This window comes from Schistocerca gregaria, chromosome 1, assembly GCF_023897955.1.
Source record: "Schistocerca gregaria isolate iqSchGreg1 chromosome 1, iqSchGreg1.2, whole genome shotgun sequence".
Taxonomy (NCBI): domain Eukaryota; kingdom Metazoa; phylum Arthropoda; class Insecta; order Orthoptera; family Acrididae; genus Schistocerca; species Schistocerca gregaria.
In genome coordinates this window covers 303889524-303908099 of record NC_064920.1, presented here as the reverse complement: position 1 = coordinate 303908099, position 18576 = coordinate 303889524, and positions in this window count along the sequence as shown.

Genomic DNA, 18576 nt, shown 5'->3' with positions numbered 1-18576 from the left:
GCCAGTGTTCTGTGCCATACCCCTATCACCATCACTGTTATCAGAAGATGAAATGTATGCCATGTGACAAATCATGTCACAGGACAGAAGTCTGTCAGTCCAACAAAATATTAGTAGAATACATGTGTGTTGATCCACCATATGCTGAAACAGTGGCCAGAGACTATCCGTTTCTTGATGTTGTTTATGTACAATCGTGTTTTCCCTTACTACGAAGAATCTTTCCCTGACAGTCTCCACTGCTGGTGTGCCTCTTCACTTGAAAACTGGCATGTGTTCCTTGGCCGCAATCATTGACTGGCACTCCTACCATAGTTAGGTGTTCCATCCCTCCAGTGCGTGAAATACCGGCTGCCATCATATAGTAATACCACTGTCTGTTTTTCCGGCCAGTTCATGGCTACCATCCAGTATGGCACCCACTCTATTGCGGTGCACATCCTAGTGATGGACTCCCTGGGGGCTGTAAATCTTATGGGGATGGATGTGTGGGGTGTGTTGGGCCTCGAGATCCACAATTCCAAGCCTACCACCCATCACAGTCCAACTTGCATCCGACTGTGAGGAGCGGTAGTTCTGTCACATGTTGTTTATAGTGTGGAACAGCCCACTGCTTTCATTTCAAAGACCCTCTCTTCCTCCCAATGCCATTATAGTCAAATAGGGAAGGAGGCATTGGCCATAATCTTTGGCTTCAAAAAGTTTCATGAATACATCTATGGAAGACCATTCACCTTGCTCCCAGATCACAAGCCACTGTCACCCCTTTTTAAGGCTTCCAGATCCTTTCACGCTAAGATGACCCATAGCTGCCAGCATTGGGTGCTGTTTTTTTTTTTTTTTTTTTTTTTTTTTTTTTTTTTTTTTTTTGCCTATAGATATGTCATCAAATACCATTCCATCACCTGTCATGCCAATGGGGATATTTTGTCTCATTTACTGGTAGGTCAGGACCCCGATTTTGATAGGGACCTGGAGTAGTGTTTTTGTTTGGACAATGAGGCTGAAGATACTGTCACACACCTTCCACTAGATGCATCTCCAGTGGCCCAACACTGTGCAGACAACCCAGTCATCCGGGAACTTCTGCGCCTGGTCCAGCATGGGTGGCCTGCTGATCCCCACAGCCTCATCAACCCAGACCCAAGTTTACCAGCACTGCTACTATGAGTTGTCTACACCACATGACATCCTCCTCCTACAAGGAGAGAACCACCTTACTTGTGTGGTGGTTCTGACACCTCTCCAGCAGTGAGTGTTGGCCCTCCTCTACAAAGGGCACTGGGAAGGGGCAGAAAGGGTGCGGGAAGGTGTACTCCTCACCAGGTGTTTGGCTCATCAGCTTGTGTTTTGGTGGAGTATCGATGCAGCTATCACTTGCCTCGTTGCCACAGGTGCCACCTGTCAGAGTAAGCTTCTTCCCATGACCAGATGTTTTGGCACCTTGGTCATGCTTCCACCTGTCCTTTGCCGGACCATTCCTGACTCACAAAGGTGGACACTGGTACAGGTTTTCCCTATGTTCTCTGCATGTCTGCAACCTCATCCAGGCATACCACTTGGAGCCTAGCCAAATATTTTTCCAACAAGGGAGGAGCTGCCAGAAAGTTTGGTCACGGATAACAAGCCCCAATTTGCTTCCAAAGAATTTAGTGGCTTTTGTGAAGCAAATGCCCCATTCCATCCATCCTCCAATGGCCTTGGCTGAACATATCCTTCACATGTTTGTGACAATTAGCAAAACATTACCCTCTGGATGAGGCCCTAAAATTATTCCTTGCTTCTTATTGTTTCACGTCTTAGGATGGAACTTCCCCGGCCAAGAAATCAGATGGGCAGTCTCGTTGGTCAAACTCTTCATCACCCATTTGCCATTTGCCTGTGGACGTTACCAATGGCTCGTGGCAATGGTCACAAAACTCCTTGGCAGTGCCATGGCAAAAGTCACCCTCTACACCAACATGGTCTGCCTCAAGCATGTTAACCAGTTATGGTCCTGTTCAGAAGACTTTCTGCCTGTGCCTGTTCTGTATTCAGAAGGCCATGCACTACTGCCATACAGCATCCAGCAACCTTCTCATGCACCGCCAGCACCTGGTTTCTGGTCCAGTTCACATTCCCTGAACCAATGCCCACGTACGTGAAAGTCATACCGGCCCCCTTAAGCAACGTAGCAGCGTACCAGAAGCACCTGAGGACATTGATATGAGATGTGCTCTTTCTGCCCTGGCATGGGGCAGGAGAGGGAGGAATCATATGTTCTGGCAATCGACCTGTATGGCCGGCAACTCATCTGGCACAATAACTTTGTAGGTTGCCTACACGCCATGCAACCAATCTGCACCAGAAAATAGTTCTGCAGCTGTTTCACTAGGCAGCCCTAGCAGTGCCATCATGGGTCCAGATTGGGGAGACCTATTTGCATCCGCAAACTAAAACAATTCCTGTGACATACTGTGATGCAACATTATTTATGCCCACGCACTTCCATGCAGTGACAGTTCATTTTGAGTCAGAGCTACAGACGAATATCCACTCCTCTACAATGATTCTGCCTGCTACCGACAAGCTGCCTCCTCAACAGACACCACCTGGCTTCTACAGCAGTCTAGTCTCTATGGCTGGATGTCATAACCTGGTTCAGAAACTTTAGTAGAACACTGACTGCACACTGTGTTTCCGAGGATCCATATCACTGTGTATGTACTAAAACTAAACTAACGTGGAAGTTGGTTTCCTTGTGCAGCAGTAGAACTTTACAAATATTAGTCTGTGGGAAACTCAAAAAGTACAAGATGTTGAGTTGTTGAAAAAAAGGCCTTCAGCCTGTCAATCATACACACTAAGTACATCTGGTGTTCTTTCCTGGCTCTTACTTCTGTTTCACTAAGAGGTAGCATTATTTGCTGAACATTTGAAATGCCAATGATTAACAGACCCCTACCCTATGCATAACATCACTCATAAAGTGGGTATTACAGTTATGCTACTTCAGAACTTAAGCCCTTTGAAGTTGTTTAGTGTAACTTGTCTTAAAGTGGTGTCACAATGTGACATTCACATTGTAATAATATTGTAGAAGCTGTGGAGCTGGTGAAATAGTTTTCGTACCATGCACACCCCTCATTCCCAACAATTTCTCTTTCCAATTCAAATGTGTACAGTTTCCTGTGAGCATATGTGTGCCATGACCATTAACATATTGCCAGGACATACACTTCGAACTGCCGGCATTGGCCTCGGGGCAAACTGTTTCTCACATGGAGCTTGCTCGGACATCATTAGTGCAGTTTATAGTGGTTCCCATGAGCAAAACATCAAATAATATTTATAAAGAAATTCTTTAATTTTCATAATTTCTTTAAATACAACATTAGCCCATTCCCTTAGCCATGTCTATTGGTATTTCATATTTCAAATATCTGTATCTGTGCTTGCAAACACATCAATTCTGTACCACTGCACACTTTTGACAGCTTCACCTTCAGTTTCTTATGTCTGTTTTTCTCACTGATAGAGCTTCAGGATTTTTCAAAATTCATGTGAATTCAAGATCCATTAGGACAAAGTCGTGGGCAAAAGCTAGTATATAATAAATAAAAATATTTTTGTGCAAAATAGTCTCATTTTGCCATACCCTATTTGTCAATTATAAAGACATACAGCCATGGTCTTCCAGATTTACTAGAGTATTCTGTACCACTGTACAACACTCCCTGATACAAGGCAGTCATCATGTGTGTACCGAGCATGTACCTGAGGAAAAAATATGTATAACTAATAATTATTTTTACTCTGGCTATGGGAATTGGGAGGATAGTTGTCATTAACCTACCACTAGAGAGGACCCTAGCCAGTCTTGTCAATAACTGCTGGATGTGTGTGTAAGGACAGGTGCTATTGAACTAGCCCCAGAATGTGCCCTGGCCAGACTGACTGATAGCCACTGGGGATGTGTGTGTGCAACTTTAGCAAGAGTATCTTCAAAAAATCTCTACCCTGTAATCACACTTGGATGACTGACTTTGGATTAAATTTTTACCTATAGGAGGTACTCATAATTACAATTCGACTACCAGTGATGCCATGTAGTTGCAATCTTGCCACATCACATGGATGTCGCACAGACACATGGTCTCTCTGATAGACAACAGACTACAAATACACTCCTGGAAATGGAAAAAAGAACACATTGACACCGGTGTGTCAGACCCACCATACTTGCTCCGGACACTGCGAGAGGGCTGTACAAGCAATGATCACACGCACGGCACAGCGGACACACCAGGAACCGCGGTGTTGGCCGTCGAATGGCGCTACCTGCGCAGCATTTGTGCACCGCCGCCGTCAGTGTCAGCCAGTTTGCCGTGGCATACGGAGCTCCATCGCAGTCTTTAACACTGGTAGCATGCCGCGACAGCGTGGACGTGAACCATATGTGCAGTTGACGGACTTTGAGCGAGGGCGTATAATGGGCATGCGGGAGGCCGGGTGGACGTACCGCCGAATTGCTCAACACGTGGGGCTTGAGGTCTCCACAGTACATCGATGTTGTCGCCAGTGGTCGGCGGAAGGTGCATGTGCCCGTCGACCTGGAACCGGACTGCAGCGACGCACGGATGCACGCCAAGACCGTAGGATCCTACGCAGTGCCGTAGGGGACCGCACCGCCACTTCCCAGCAAATTAGGGACACTGTTGCTCCTGGGGTATCGGCGAGGACCATTCTCAACCGTCTCCATGAAGCTGGGCTATGGTCCCGCACACCGTTAGGCCGTCTTCCGCTCACACCCCAACATCGTGCAGCCAGCCTCCAGTGGTGTCGCGACAGGCGTGAATGGAGGGACGAATGGAGACGTGTCGTCTTCAGCGATGAGAGTCGCTTCTGCCTTGGTGCCAATGATGGTCGTATGCGTGTTTGGCACCGTGCAGGTGAGCGCCACAATCAGGACTGCATATGACCGAGGCACACAGGGCCAACACCCGGCCATCATGGTGTGGGGAGCCATCTCCTACACTTGCCGTACACCTCTGGTGATCGTCGAGGGGGCACTGAATAGTGCACGGTACATCCAAACCGTCATCGAACCCATCATTCTACCATTCCTAGACCAGCAAGGGAACTTGCTGTTCCAACAAGACAATGCACGTCCGCATGTATCCCGTGCCACCCAACGTGCTCTAGAAGGTGTAAGTCAACTACCGTGGCCAGCAAGATCTCCGGATCTGTCCCCCATTGAGCATGTTTGGGACTGGATGAAGCGTCGTCTCACGCGGTCTGCACGTCCAACACGAACGCTGGTCCAACTGAGGCGCCAGGTGGAAATGGCATGGCAAGCCGTTCCACAGGACTACATCCAGCATCTCTACGATTGTCTCCATGGGAGAATAGCAGCCTGCATTGCTGCGAAAGGTGGATATACACTGTACTAGTGCCGACATTGTGCATGCTCTGTTGCCTGTGTCTATGTGCCTGTGGTTCTGTCAGTGTGATCATGTGATGTATCTGACCCCAGGAATGTGTCAATAAAGTTTCCCCTTCCTGGGACAATGAATTCATGGTGTTCTTATTTCAGTTTCCAGGAGTGTATGTCATGAAGGCAAAGAGCATCTTTTAGATTAAAAAAATAGCAATGGAGTGCCCCAGGGTTCTGTGTTAGGCCCTCTGTTGTTCTTGGTGTACATAAACGATTTGCCAAACCATCTGACAGTTGCAGAAACGGTGATGTTCACTGATGACACTAGCATTTTTATAAAAGGATACACTGAGGATAATCTACAACAGAGTGTCTCTAGGACAATAAATGAGACAGGAAAATGGTTTAGTGATAATGCTTTGATCATAAATAAGGATAAAACGGTATTGACAAATTTCAGTAATATTAAAAGTAAAGCTAGGAGAAGAGTAAAAGGTGAGTTAGGGAACTATGTTTTTGCACAAGCTCCATACACAAAATTCCTCAGTATATGGATGGATGAGTACTTGAGATGGGAAAAGCATCTAGAAGTTCTGAGTAAAAAATAAAGTACATGCTGCTATGTGCTAAGAATGCTTCGGGAATGCTGCAACACTGAATCTTTGCTGTGTGCCTATTATGCTTACATGAACAGTTTGCTTAGATATGGTGTGATCTTCTGGGGAAATATAGGTACGGTAAAACAAGCTTTCAAACTTCAAAAAAGGGCTATTGGAATAACGAAAGGGGTTCCCCGCAGAGTGTCATGCAGGGAAATATTTAAAGAATTTAAAATAATGACTCTTCCTAGCTTATACATCTATGAATGTGTATGCTTTCTGAAAACTCACCAGGTATTTTCAACATTAAATAATCAGGGTCATAACCATGAAACAAGGAACAGGGGTGATTTTCACAAAGACACCCACAAAGGAGCACTCTACCAAATAAGTGTAAACTACTAGCCGAAAATACTTTTTAGTGCATTGCCTTCTACAATAAAGAAAATTAAAGAATTTCATAATTTCAAGGTAGATCTTAAACAATTTTTACCAATACATAGTTTTTATAGCATTGAAGAATATCTGAATATGGAAAAGTAATATTATTTATATATACTGATATAAAATATTTGTATTTATTATCCAAGTTTTTGAAACAAATTAAAGATAAGAAACTATATTGTAATTGACTACATCCATACAATGTATATTGTTAACGGATGAATAAAGAGATTAATAGATTGATGTGAATACATTACCTCCTAGCCTGCCTCTGAGAGACAGTGCATGCCAGACTCATGGCAGCCTTGATAGACAGCTTACACTTGCCAATGACATCTGAGTCATGTGAAAAACAGTCAGCAACTATCTCTCTTTGGTTAGTAGGAGGGAGGAGAAAAATTATTCTACTGTTCATTTGTGCCACTGCTACTGCATTCAAAAAAACTAATTCTCCAGCTGAATCACGGTGGCATATTCAGGGATAATTTAGTATCATAATTTCTGGGTTACTGTCATGCAGTCAACAAGAACGAGGACTAGTTTACAATGAGGACTGTCACTGAGCATCTAGCATCAATGGCTGTATAGCTCGAAGTATTTATTCCTTTAAAAGTTTTACAAGCTGCCACTCAAAGAATGGTGCATATTAACAGCTTTCGATAAATTGTTGACACAGTCTTGTGAGAGCTCTCAAAGGTTGTCCCTGTTGAGATGTATAAGATGTCCAAAATAACAGACATCGCACAAATACTTAAGGTAAGCCTGGCTAGTGACCCCTTCAGTGCAGATGGACGTCACACTCGAACTCTTATGATAATCAGTGAACTACTGTGAGTAATGATGATAATGGACAGAGGCACTACATCAGTAGTGTGTGAATAAATTGAAAATCTGGGTCTGACAGGAGGTGTGCTTGGGTAGTTCATGCAGTTGTGACGACCACTGTGTCTGGATGGCTTAGTAGTCAGAGCATCTTCCTAGTGAGCAGGAGACCTGGGTCTGAATCCTGGTCTGGCACAAATTTTCAAATTTCTCCTATAATATTAAATCAGTGCCCACTAGCAGCTAAATGACATTAATTCCTTTATACCTTGATTCATAGTAGTTGCAGGATAAAAATGGTGTCTCTTCTTTCAGATACATCCAAAAGAACCGACACCAAATATATATAGATTTGCTCTCTCATTCTTAACACAACCTGAGGGGAAATGAGCACGTTTATATATTTTCAAACAATCCTTTTTCAGCCGAAATACCATTTATTACAGGGGACTATGTATGGCACTGATGAAGTAACCCACCAGACATTTAGTGAAAGCAATGATGTTCTGTCACCTGAGAAAGTAATGTCAAACATAGTATTCATATTTTATAATGTCATAGTGGAAACCTGGATCAGATGTGAAGATATTTTTGTTTTGGGCATAATATGTAAGCTAATGTATTTTATTTAGGTCAGACAACCAACATGACATCCAATGAATTTTTAACATATGTGGGGCTTGCTGGAATCACATGCCATATGGCTTTCTGACTATTGATAAAATGAGGAAATCAAACGACCATCAGTTTGGATGAAACTTCTAGGAGTTTCTGCTTGAAAGGTAGTGAATCAATACACAACTGTATCAGTATACTGTAGACTATGGACAAATTCACAAGCATGTCATACACTCATCCTGCAGGTGCTAACCACAGACCAACATGGATCTACATGTTGACAGAAAAACTGTGGCACTCAACACAAATGAAAAGTCTTATCAAGGCAGGCCCCTGCACACAGAGGCACATGAAGGGTTGCTGTCCACTGCTTCCTGGTATGAAGTGTGTTTCCTTAACCATAGGCTTTTAATATAACTAGCAGGGGATTTTTACTTTTTCTGTTTTCTTATTTTGCTCTTTTCACTGTCTGTAAATGTGCTTTGAACATACCACTTTTTCAACTGGTTAGTGTGAAGTGTGATGCATTGCTTGTTCTGTTCTGGGCAACAGTATTTTATTCTGGGATGATCGAGTCCTCTCCTGTCCTGTATATGGGGGTTAATGTTTTATTGACATAGGAGTAATTCAAATTGGTGTCATACAGCATAGATTACTAGGATTACTATTTGGTTTATATCATAAAATCCCCTTGTCTACAGCATGCAACATGGTTTCTCTGCCAGCTGCTGTTCCTGCCACCACTGGATTTGGCAATTCCAGAGAGCACGGCTGTGGCTTATTCAAGCTGAGGCCATATTTTGATAATTTCCTAACTTGACGTAAATGTGATTGAACATTTGGATGACATTTTGTACCAGCACTCTTACAATGTGTTTTAAAGAGGCCGTCTCCAACATTTTTGTTAATATTGGAATTGCCCCTTCAGAAAATCATTGACAGTGAGACATATTTGGGTGAATCCCCATCTCAGATCCTTAGGTCGCTATGCACACAGCCAGGTACCAAACTTCTGGTAAAAGCATCTTTACAAACATTTGGATGTGAAGACTCCCAAAAAATGCGAAGTCAGTTCTGTTGGCTTTCACAGGCCTTTTGACTAGGAAAGCTGATGTGGTGATTATCGTATGTTTGGGAAACAGTCAATGTGCAGTCGTACAGGAGGTTATGGACACAAGCCCCAAGCCACAGCCGCACACGGGGGTAGCCACGCAGTCTGAGGCACCTTGTCATGGTCTACGCAGCTCCCCCAATTGGGGGTTTGAGTCCTCCCTCGGGCATGAGTGTGGATGTTGTCCTTAGCGTACGTTAGATTAAATAGTGCCTAAGCTTAGGGACTGATGACCTCAGCAGTTTGGTCCCATAAGGCCTTACCACAAATTTCCTGATCCACACATTAATGCTATGCAGGCAGTAATGCATCCAGCAGCTTGGACTGACAGTACTATCTATGGAGAGCTTAGATAACAAGCTGGCATAACTGAATATGAGGCTGAAAAGATAGGGAGAGAAGACTGCTAGTCAGGAACAAAACAGAGAACAGGAAAACAACCATTGGCGATGGTATCACAAATGCTTTGGGGTAATATACAAGGCCCTGCACTTACCCTAACATGATTGGCAAGTGCCAGTAGGTATGTGTGCTTGTTGGAATCCTTCACAGTGCCCACAGCATAAACTGAATGAAACAGTGACCGCTGTTATCAGTTCTGCGATCCTTTTTGTCATTAACAAGAGATCTAACTCATTATTCTTGATTGAAAAATGATCTGAAATTAGTGTAATTACATGATCAGAGGACAAATACTCAGAAATACAAAGGTGTCTATCCTCATAGCAGCAAACAATTCACCGATAAAACATTTAGTAAAGAAACTTTGGTTTTGAAATTTGAGGATGGTTTCTCACTGATGAGGAGCTTTATTGCAGCTGATGTGACTGGCCTGATAACAAGGGACAATTTCTTAACATACTTTTCTATGCTGCAAAACACTACCATGCTGAGATGCAATGTGCATGATGTCCATGCAATGAACTGAGCAAAGACATCCAGGCAAAATGCATCTTTTGCATCAGTATGTCACCTATTGGGTCCATGTCAATCTGAAAGTGTAGTGCACATGCGTGCATTACACAAGAAGCCATCCAGTTCTCCTGCATGTTTTTTTAAAGAGTTCAGAGATGAAGGACCAATGAAAGGCACTCAAGTCCTGGATTAATGAGTGCAAAATGATGTGGGGGGAGAAAAAGAGGAAGTAAAAACGTCACAGATGCAAAATCAGGATTTGAGTCTTGGATAAAACATGTTCATTTTACTTGGAGCATGTGCGCCAAGAGATGTGATGCTTGCGTAATGCAGCAGGCTCACAGAACATGGGCCAGGCATTTTCTGTCCCCCGGCCCCATCTACCAACAAAGCTGGGCTAATGGCAGATAATGACCACCCTAGATGTCGTTACAGGAGTTCCCAGCACTGATCGATATAGTGATGGTAGAAGGTAGGCATTCGCATTCTACTCCTCACTATGTCAGGAGGACTCCAGGACAAACTGTGGTTAGTCAGCTTAGACATCTATTTGTGGGTAAGATGTAAGCAGTCAACGAAGAATTTGACTGATTACTGAAGGATCTATATCTTATTCTCATAGCTCTTGGTCATCTCCATTACAGATTATCAAAAAAAGAGTGAGGGTAAATGAAGATTGTGTGCTGACTAAAGAGAACTGAACTCTCATGTTATGTCTGATGGGTGCCCAGTACCAGAGATAATAGATTTCAGCAGCAACTTGGTATGTGTACATTTCTTTACTGTGATCAATTATGCAAAAGCTTTTGTACAAATCTAATGGACCCTAAGGACAAGAAAAAATACCTATGAGGCACAGTGTAAGGCACGTGTTTTACCATAAGAGCAGAATACACGTTATTTTGTTGGGATGAGAGATGATATAGTCAGGCTGCCACTTTCCACACATTGTCTGGGTCCTTCTAAGGTTATTCAACATGGAGACAAAGTGTTTATTATTGAGAGAAAAGGCAACAAGGACACGGTGTTGGTAGTTAGCCTGAAATCTGCTTCCTATGACGTCAATTTGTGGCATTGAGGGTGGTCTCTGAAAACCTTCCTGGGGAACGACATGGGGTTCCTTATGAATTAGTGGGTTATATGTCAACAACCAGTTGTTCACATGCATTCAGATAGAATGGTGCAGTGTTGTCACCTGGAAATCCCTGTGGCACCTGGATTTGCTACACTATGTGATCAAGAGTGTCTGGACACCTCCAATAACATACGTTTTTCATATTAGGTGCATTGTGCTGCCACCTACTGCCAGGTACTCCATATCAGCAACCTCAATAGTCATTAGACATTGTGAGAGAGCAGAATGGGGTGCTCCACGTATCTCACGGACTTCGAACAGGGTCAGGTGATGTGTGTCACTTGTGTCATAGATCTGTACGTGAGATTTCCACACTCCTAAACATCCCTATGTCCACTGTTTCCGGTGTGATAGTTAAGTGGAAATGTGAAGGGACATGTACAGCACAAAAGTGTACAGGCCGACCTAGTCTGTCAACTTAAGAGACCACTGACAGTTGAAGAGGGTCGTAATGTGTAATAGGCAGACATCCATCCAGACCATCACACAGGAGTTCCATCAGGATCCACTGCAAGTACTATGACAGTTAGGTGGGAGGTGGCAAAACTTCAATTTCATGGTCAAGCAGCTGCTCATAAACTGCACATCATGCCGGTAAATGCCAAAAGATGTCTCACTTGGTGTAAGGAGCGTAAACATTGGACGGCTGAACAGTGGGATACCTTGTGTGGAGTGACAAATGATGGTACACAATGTGGCAATTCAATGGCAGGGAGTGGGTATGGAGACTGCCCGGTGAATCATCTGACAGTGTATATAGTGCCAACAGTAAAATTCGGAGGTGGTGGTGTTATGGTGTGGTCGTGTTTTTCTTGGAGGGGCTTGCACCCCTTATGGTTTTACGTGGCACTATCACAGCACAGGACTACAATGAAGTTTTAAGCACCACTAGCAAATGAGGAATCAGTTGGGATTTTTTGACTTTTAGTAAGCAGATCTTAGTATAGTAGCTTGGAGTACGGAAGGAAATAAGCTGCAATGTGACAATCAGGAGAAGAAAGTTAAGTCTTTGCTGCAAAATTCAGTCAGAGCATGAACTGAGCTGAAGTCTGAATTAAAATGTGCTGTAGAATCTCAAGCTAATAGCTTTGATTCTAAATTAGTGGAAGTGGCAAGTCAAGTATAGGTCACCGAAACTAATAAGCAATTCATTGAAGCCTGTCATACAGAGATCTGTGTCAAAACCATTATAAAGTGACAAGATATATCATACTTCTGTTTTCTGGTCTATCTTTAAGGAAAATTTTATTGTGGGGGTGTCGGATGATATGAAAATTAAATTTGTGAAGTGTCAGAGGGTTCTGCGCAAATTTGGGCAAACCCACACTCTAATGCCTTATTAATTATAGTGTTTATGAGAAGTGTTACCTCAATAAACATTGCACCAAAATCAGGCTGATTAGGTAACAAAATGAGTTTTCAAATGGACCTGCATACAAAAGTAGCACAGAGGCAATGCACCTTTTCTACCAAAATGAACTATACAAATTATTCCCATTTGACAGATCTTCACAGTCTTTACTGATTCAGTTGAATTATTCTTGAACTATACAGGAAACTGGATCAAGCATTATGTTATAGGTTCACTGGCAATGAACAGAAGTTGCAATGCTAATGGTGGTGGTGTTAATTTATATGTAAGGGATGAAAGTAGAGGACAAGACAAACTATCGTTACTGGCATTTTAACCAAGGCCAAAATAATATCTACAGAATAAGCAGTTTCCTGATAACAGACATCATTGTCTGGGAAGTTGGTGACAGTTCAATCAAACAAAGTACCAAAATTTTAGGGAGAGGGAGAGACAAGGAGAGATGGCTCTGAATCAGTCAGATACCTAGGCCAGGTCCAACCGAGGTCTAAGATGGGATGTTTAAACTGGCAAGTAAGTAATTAGTTTAATGACAGAAATGGGGAAAGAAGAATTTAATATAAACTCTATGGACATCAAAATAACAAAGCGATGTGGGATGATGTAAACAAATATAACAGTAGGCAAAATATTGGTAAAGGAAATAGAAGTATAAATGGTGATGTGGGCGATTGTTTTGAACAGGTTGAATCTAAGGAAGCTTGCAACTCAAGCGTCTGTATAGAAGAGTTGTTTGCTGCAGTAAGGAATTATGAGGTTGATGGCTGGCTGCCGTATAATAGGATTTGAGGGAATATAAGTAAGTCCAATTCCAGTATCCACCTAATATTTTGGCCTGCCTTCTGATCACTTACAAACAGGCATTGTGATTGTGCTCGGTTTTCGGATGATGTGCTTTGAGCACATCAATTGTGGCAGCAAGATTGTCATAGTCTGCACAAGTTACCACTGTTGGTGATATGATGTTACATGCCGTTGTCACTGCACTTATTAGGGCGGGTGTCATTGCATCCATTATCTTGTCAGCTAAGTTGGCTGCTGCTTTCAAGGGCATCTCAGTTTGTGACACTATAATTGCCTTTACTTGCAGTGGTAGGTGACACCTCCATAATTCATGTATCAAGTTGTTGGGTATGCTGCCGGTGTCGACCTTGATCCTCAAGTGCCTTAGGTACTGTGATGGTTTCCCATCACTGATATCCTCCTGCATTAAAACTTGCCTTGTACACTCTTCTTGTGATGAATTAATTCAGTTTTCAGCTATTATAGGAATTTGTTGTAGGTGGTGTGTTCATCACAACTTCGGCATGCTGCAAACCGATGATCTACTTCGCTTGCCACTATTGCAAACTTAATGCAATATATTGTGATTCCAGCATAAAGAAAATTGGCTCCCCCTTGTGAAAACCACAACTCGGGGTTGTGTGGCCAGAAAGGCAGTACACACATGGCAAGTATGGGTACCACTGGTTCTGTTGCTTCTGGCACATCAGTCATGATAGAAAGTTGGTTAGCTAGTAGCTGAAGTTGTTCTTGTGCTGTAGTTCAGGCTAGATCAAGTCGGGGCCACCAATTTGTCAGGCTGAGAGCTTTTCTGTTGTCCGACCTTTAAATTTGTAGCATTGAGCTGTAGCCTGTCTGTCATACAAATATAAACTCTCAAACAAGGAAAGAACAAAACTTTATTGCATTGTACAGAAACATGAACTATTAAGACATAACAGCTCGAAGACTTTTTCAGCATGTAGAATCTTTCCTGAAATACATGAATAAATCTGTTATCTTATGTAGTCTATAAAAAGTAACTTGACAGGAATATACCTCTGAAAATAACAAAGCTAAGAATAAACACATTAATAAGGAAATAAAACAGTGCCTCTGGAGTGGTGCGAAAAATGTTCCACAACTGCATTGTAAATAAATATATGCACGACACTACATGTTATGACACTATCATGAGGATGAGAGTCGCTTAACAGCAGATAATAACGAGTTTGACGTGGTGGTCAGCAATAATTGTGGGTCAAAGCTAGATGTATTGATCTTCTACCTCGCAGTCAGTACATGCATAGTGTAACATTTCACTTTGATTAAGTGATGTTGTGCAGGGTACTTAGGACCAACAAATGGTGATCATCGGCTGCTGAAGAAAATGTATTTAATGTAGTTTGAAAAGTGGCACACTCATGTTGAGCATGGGTTTTCTCCTTATATGCATGTTGATCAAATGACAAAGGGGACGGCATTGCTCCTGGTAGCGGCTCATATTTGGCCACACTTGCTGTTCTTAATGTTTTCTCCGTACAACAGAATCCCACTGTGGCGTTGTGCCAGAAGAAAATGGTCATGACAGTGCATAAGAAAAGTCATGGACCAAAAGAAGTTCGGGAGTAAGGTGTGCTTTGAAAGGTAACCTGTAAGATACAAATGTATGTGAAATATACCTGTCAAACAGAGTATTGTTTGAAGTTGTTTCCCAAATGTAAAAAGTTGTTATAACAGGATGTACAAGCGAGCAAGAAAAAACATCTCCAGGTTAAAAACACACTTTTTACCCCACGTGAAAATACACTTCTTCCATGGTGAAAATACACTTTTTCCGTGATAAGCAACAGTGTACTTCCCTCAGAGCTGCAAAAATGTCAATTCTTTGAACAGTAAAGGTTTTATACACTAGCAAGAACTTCACAGCACTTTAGAAAACGAAACTTGGGGAGGGGGACACGTTTTGGAAAGAACTTTCATTTGCAGCAAAATGTATGTTGCATATTTCCATATTAGGATATGCTGCATATTTTCATATCACGAAAGAATAAATTCGAATTCCAACAAACACAGTACGTTACTTTCCAATGCATTGTAACAGAGACTGCAATGTGCTTTCGTAAGCCAATCATAGCTCATGTCATGTGATCTCATCAGCCAATCACAGCAGATATTGAGAGCACAGGATACACGATGTAATCAGTCAATAGTAACATCACTATTAAGCAGTGTGAATGCACAAATAGGAAAAGTTAATGGTTTAAGTGCAGACAGCCTTGTAGGTGGGGCAACCACATCTATGAGTATTAATCTTGGGTATTAATAATCGCATCAGCTGTATTTTGGTCCTTTATTACTATACCACTACTGGTTTCATGGCGTTAAAGCCACATCTTCAGGTGACATATGATTAAAACATTAGAGTGGAAAAACTCAATCTTTTTTCCTCAACATGTTTTTCCCAATGTTTTAATCATGTCACCTGAAGATGTGGCTTTGACACCATAAAACCAGTAGTGGTACAGTAATAAAGGACCAAAATACAGTTGAAGCAATTATTAATACCCAAGATTAATGGTTTAAATTAATGTACATAGTATAGCTACAAGGAAAGCTAAGCTTTCACAAATAATACTAGTCTTGAGGATTAATAAGCTCCAAGGAAAGTTAAGCTTTTGCATGTAACATTGGTCTTTTTAGAGTGTTACACTTTATGATACATCACACAAATGTGCCAGTAAAATTTTAAACAATGACATTAATGTCTGGTCTTCTGGGCTCAAAATTATTCTAAGTGGCTGGTCCCGAAAGTTTTAAGTTTTAAATGAGAGTCAAAACATTCTGTGATTTCAGAAATTCATTGCACATTCTCACAAGTAACATAATTCATATTGCACAAAAGAAAATTTACTTTGAAAATAATTCTTCACAAAGAACCATTTGAATATTTTCCTGCAACCTCTTACACATGGGTTAGTTTCAGCAGCTGCCACAGAGTGCCAGAAAACAGATTTTACTGCGCGTGGGCAGCTACGATGACATAGGAAGCCTGTATGTTCATACACCTGTAGCATTAAGAGATCTTACATGACTTCATAAAAGAAATAGGACATCAGAGGGCACCCGTAGAGCATAGGAATTTTTTTTTTTTTTTTTTTTTGGGGGGGGGGAGGGGGGGTGGTTTGGCGAAGGAGGCCAGACAGCGAGGTCACCGGTCTCATCGGATTAGGGAAGGATGGGGAAGGAAGTGGGCCGTACCCTTTCAAAGGAACCATCCTGGCATTTGCCTGGAGCGATTTAGGGAAATCACGGAAAACCTAAATCAGGATGGCCGGATGCGGGATTGAACCATCGTCCTTCCGATTGCGAGTCCAGTGTCTAACCACTGCGCCACCTCACTAGGTTAGGAATTTTTTAAACCATACTAAAATGCATAATTCGGCTTAAAGGACACATTCATAAATCCAGATTCAGAATGAAGTAGGCCCCAATCTGATATTAAGCTTGCAGGGCGCTTTTCGGGATGCAAATTTTCTTGGTGTACCAGTACTTTATTGTCTAGTGTTTGATTCTTAATTATGGCATAATGCCCTAAGTCCCATAAGATGAAAATGTGCACTTGAAATTCAGTGAACAGTTGAAACTAGTCAATAATGAGAAATGAAACACATTTGTTTCTCATAAATTCATTACATCTGTGGAAAATATTAATGAAAGCCACATTTAATTATCAAACCGACAAAAATAATTTCATTTTCGTGCAAGGCAAATAATGCTTGACTGCCAAAAACGTGGAAATAAAATAAAATAAAATCAGAAAACAAACTAAAAACAGCCTTCCATAATTATGTGAATGTATTTTAATTCACTTGATATCTCCCGGCCAGAGAAATCAGTTTTGTTTTCATTTGACATGGGAACTGTACATGAAGAGGATATACAACATAAGGAAACAGCAAAATCATTAAACGTAAACACGGGTCACTACCCCTCCCCACTAAAACCCAGACCACTCTGTGCATGTGCAATCTGGTAACTTGGGCAAGCCATAAACATTTTTCTGTGTAGCACAATTGCTTATTGCTACTGTGGCACCCACACATCATGTAGCCAGAAGCTTGCTTGCTTTGTGTCATCTTGAAGCTGCAGCTTCGTTAGGCTGAAGGGTTAGCAGGTCTAGTTGCTTTTCCTTCTTCTTCCTCTGGTTGATTTTCAGTTCATCGTGTCTTACTTGTTTGACACTCTTCCTTTTCCTTCCTCTTGCTGCCTAAGCAGCGTTGCTACTCTTATAGCAAGTCCAGCCACCTCGTTGTCTCTCGCCAGTGAATCTGGTTTCCCAGATTCGTGATGAGAGGATTCGTAGATCTTCTCGTGTCAGCATAGAAGAGTCTCGCCAACTGCTTGTAGCAGTCCTTCAGCATCAGCATGCCCGTTAGCTGATGTAGTTCGGCCATGCTGAAGTCACGCAGAAGATGTAGTGCCAGTTTCAGGCACATGTTCTGGATCTTCTGGAGACTACTGATATGAGTCACGGCGGCACTCCCCCACACCACGGCAACGTATTCCAGCACAACCTGATAAGTACCAGATACAACGTCTTTCCACAGCCTGGATACAGTATGGTCGTGGGATTGAGGAAGGGGTAGAGGAGGCGCATTTTGCCGAGTGCCTTACCCCGTATTTCGGTGATAAGTGTCTTCCATGTAAGGCGCTGATCCATTGCGGCGTTCAGGTAGCGGCCTGTGTTTGACCATGGGATGGGGCCTCACACGATGAGGATTGGTGGCAAGGCTTCAGGTATACGTTTCCTCATGAAGATCACAGCTTGGCTCTTCGCTGCATTGAACTTGAGCTGCCACTTGGTGGCCCAAGCTCCTAGCTTGTTGCAGGCTATCTGTATCTTCCTTGCATCAGATGTAGGTTGATGAATTGGTGTACAGGGCTGTATCATTGGCATACAGCCCTGTCTGCACACGTTACGTTCGAGGCGTGTCCGCCGTGAATAGGGTATACAAGAGGGACCCCAATTCTGAGCCCTGTGGGACTCCGGCAGTTATTTCCCATGCTGTTGAGGTCCCGTTTTCTATCTTAACATGAAATGGAGATATGTCCCACCAGGTAGGATTGGATCACGCAGGCGTGTGACATCGGAACTCCTTGTACTAGTAACTTGTAGATTGGTCCATCGTGCCACATGCTGTCGAAGGCGCGAGAGATGTCTAGGAGTACTGCCCGAAGGTACTCTCTCTTCTCCAGCGCCCCCATTGCCTGTCCCACTAGTTGTAGCAGTTAGTGTGTTGTCCCATGCCCCTTCCTGAAGCCGAACTGCTCGTCAGGAAGCAGGCCTTCTTCTCTGACGTGACAATGCAGTCTCCTGAT